Genomic DNA, 3,921 nt, shown 5'->3' on the forward strand with positions numbered 1-3,921 from the left:
CATAGTTGACTATAGCACAATCTCAAGTGTTTTAAAATTCATGGACATGCATGTCGAAAGAGCTGATTTTGTTTGGCTATCTCGGTTAGAATTAGATGACTTAACAATATGAATTAAGACTTTAGTAGTATTTCTTGGGAAAATTCTACTTATTTTACTTTTCCATTGCGGTTGGAGAGTTTTAAAGTGTTATGGCAAGTGTATGTTGAGTTTTGAAGTGTTTTTGCAGGCGATTCGTAATTGCCAGTAGTAGAATTTCACTATTATTTTGTATAATTAACGTATCACTTCATTTTACAGTGGTCATTCTGATCATAAGGAGGAGAATATACAACCAGGGCACCACCTAAAACTGAGACATTACAATTCTCATAGTAATGGCGGAGATTGTGATTCTTCTAGCCATTAGGAAGATTGGAATTGCCTTGGCAAAGGCAGCGGCAGACCAGGCCAGCGTACAGTTGGGAAAGTATGGCACACAACTACTAGAACTACAGGGCAGTATGGGCCGTGTTGGTAGGGAGCTTCGTATAATGCATGATGTTCTATGTCAGATGGACATTCGTAGTCGCAACAATCAAGTATATGAGGGCTGGTTGGAGGAGGTACAGAAAGTAGCATATGTGATGGACGACATGGTGGATGAGTACTTGTATCTTGTTGGTCGGGAACAAGATATTGGTTGTTGTTTTTTTTCTGAAGAAGGGTTTCAAGAAGCCAAGATCTCTGCTTTCTTTGAACAGGGTAGCTTCCAAGGTGAAGGAAATAGAGAAAGACCTTTCACACCTCTCGGATACAAAAAACCGTTGGGTTCCCACAATAAATAACAGGGATGCAAGCAACTCAAATTACATTGTTAAGAGATCCCAAGATCTAGCAAACATTTCACGCTCCCTTGATGAAGAAGATCTAGTGGGGGTGGATAAAAACAGAGAAAAACTCGAGGAGTGGTTGGAAGGTGATGATCTGGACTACTCTGTGATAGCTCTGCTCGGAATGGGAGGTCTTGGTAAAACTGCTTTAGCTGCAAATGTCTACAAGAAGGAGAGGGAGAAATTCCAGTGTCACGCTTGGGTCTCCATCTCTCAAACTTATTCTAGAGAAGATGTCATGAGAAATATAATCAAAGAACTTTTTAAAGATAATGTCAGTGTTCTATCTAGCACTCTGTCTATGGACATCATGAGCCTTGAAGAGACAGTAAAGAAATATCTGGAGCAAAGGAAGTACTTGATCATATTGGATGATGTTTGGACTTATGAAGCATTTTATGATTTGTCAAGGATGTTTGTTCACAATGATAAGGGCAGTAGAGTGATGCTCACAACAAGGGATGCCCATGTTGCCGCACTTGCTTCTGGAGGGCGTATCTTAACACTGGAAGCTTTACCAGAAGACAAGGCTTGGGATCTCTTTTGTAAGAAAGCCTTTCCAAGCGATACAAATCATCAATGTCCTACAGAAATGAAGCCATCGTCCATGGAAATAGTTAGCAAGTGCAAAGGCTTGCCTCTTGCTATTGTGTCAGTTGGTAGCATGTTGCGTGTGCGTGAGAAAACCGTGGAAGAATGGAGAAGAATAAATGACCAACTGGGCTGGGAGATTATTAACAATTCAAGGCTGGACCACATAAGGAATGTTTTGCATCTGAGCTTCATCTACCTCCCAACATACTTGAAAAGTTGTTTCCTGTACTGCAGCTTATTTCCAGAAGACTATCATTTTAAAAGGAAACAACTTGTCCGGTTATGGACAGCAGAGGGGTTCATCGAGGAGAGGGGTGAAAGCACACTAGAAGAAGTGGCAGAATGCTATCTAAAAGAGTTGGTTGATAGAAACATGTTGCAACTTGTTGAGAGGAACTCATTTGATAGGATGAAGAAATTCAGAATGCACGATCTCGTACGTGAACTGGCAATTGATTTGTGCAAGAAGAACTGTTTTGGTGTTAGTTATGAGGATCAGTGTGGGGGGTCTCTTGAGATGGATGGACGTCGGTTGGTACTTCACAAACTAAAGAAGGATATTCAGCAGCCATTTTCCAATATGCACCAGCTCCGGACTGTCATTACACTGGGTGATAGCAAGTCATCATTCACTCTACTACCTCTGTTGTGTAATGAGTCAAGATACCTGACAGTGCTAGAATTAAGTGGTCTACCCATCGAGAAGATTCCAGATGCCATTGGAGATCTTTTTAATCTCCGCTATTTGGGTTTGCGTGATTCAAAAGTGAAGAAGCTCCCGAAGTCTGTTGAGAAGCTTTCAAATTTGCTGACGTTGGACCTTTTTGAATCTGACATACATGAGTTGCCTAGTGGGATTGTAAAACTAAAGAAGCTCAGGCACTTATTTGCTGAGAGAGTATTTGATCGAACAGGGAGGGATTTTAAATGTCTGAGTGGTGTGCATATCCCCAATGGTCTTGGAAATCTAACTAATCTGCAGACATTGCAATCATTGGCAGCACAAGATGAGTCTCTTAGGCATTTAGGGGTGCTGAGGCAAATGAGAAGCTTGAGGTTATGGAATGTGAAGGGAATTTACTGTGGACTTATCAGTGAATCTCTAGTTCATATGCGGTATTTGTCCTACCTTGAAGTGAATGCAAGCGATGAGAACGAGGTTCTTTTGTTGAATGTCTGCCTGCCAAGCCTGCAAAATCTAGTTTTGAGAGGACGACTAGCTGAAGGGGCATTGGACGAGTCTCCTCTCTTCCAAGCTGTTGGGGGACAAAACTTGTATGCATTGTCTCTATTATGGTCACAGCTGAGAGAAGAACCCCTGCCATCCCTTTCTCGGTTGTCAAACTTGACACGTCTAGAGTTCAGCAAAGCATACAACGGAGAGCAGCTGACGTTTCTCGCGGGGTGGTTTCCCATGCTAAAGATTCTCTTTCTAAGAGACCTGCCTAATGTGAGTCGGCTAGAGATAGCAGAAGGTGCCATGGCAAGCCTGGAGAAACTATTCTTAGTCAACCTCAGCAGCATGACGGAGGTCCCACCCGGCATTGAGTTCCTCCTGCCCCTCCAGTATCTAACCTTCCGCGAAATCACCAATGACTTGTTCACATCCCTGTGCCAGTGCTCTGCAATTCAAGGGAAGTGGCGGTATACTCTCCGAGATTGAACTGCTACTCTGGTCAGTAAACGTGTACCATTACTTGCTTCCTTCCCGGTCCGTAGTCGTACTAGCTAGTTTGACATGCTGATGTGTTATGGTGTTTGTTATGCAGGTCACCTGTTGGAAGGAAGGAAGGAAGATGCTCTTGTGATCTGCTTAACTTACAGTCCGGGTTTCCTTGTCCAACTGCACATGTCCACCGTTTGCTGCAATACCGTCTGCTACTACGTACATAGCTTCACTTCTGCTACTACTACAGTACTGCCTGCGTTCACCACTGCCAATTGTGATAAAAGACGACACTTGTCATGAGACTGCGAGCGACTTGTGTTTCCACATTAATTCAAACTAATTTATGTGCTGCTATTCGTGTGTGCTTATTGTAGTAAGATAAGAATGACTCAGTTGTGTTTCCCTTTTCAGACTTTTTTCTTTTCTGTACACTAATTACCTGTGTACTTTCATTCGTGTGTGCTACTGCTGCTTGAGAAGTGACAACCAAGTATAATTTTACATATTTCAGCCGTGGCTTGGAACTAAAAGCCTTCCTTAGTAAGCCTTAAGGTTCAGGTATTCTTTTACTCTTCCAAAAATTAAAATTTGCTTGTGATTCATTACGGCACATGTATTCATTCTCACTCTGGTATGGTCACGGCCAGTAAACCCTTGATGCTATGGTCTGAATGCTAAATATTTGTAGTTGGGAAGAACGAGTACAAAGGGAGTAGATCTAATGGCTGGAAATGTTACATGTGATTTTACTCGACCACTCCACGCAAGTGGGTACTGCCCACAAAC

The 3,921-nt window shown here is 42.5% G+C and overlaps 1 pseudogene; it reads left to right on the forward strand.

Annotated features, from left to right (window-relative positions):
• Positions 1–312: 312 nt before the first annotated feature.
• LOC123411773 lies at positions 313–3,135 on the forward strand (annotated as a pseudogene).
• The last annotated feature ends 786 nt before the right edge of the window (positions 3,136–3,921 follow it).

This window comes from Hordeum vulgare, chromosome 7H, assembly GCF_904849725.1.
Source record: "Hordeum vulgare subsp. vulgare chromosome 7H, MorexV3_pseudomolecules_assembly, whole genome shotgun sequence".
Classification (NCBI taxonomy): Eukaryota; Viridiplantae; Streptophyta; class Magnoliopsida; order Poales; family Poaceae; genus Hordeum; species Hordeum vulgare.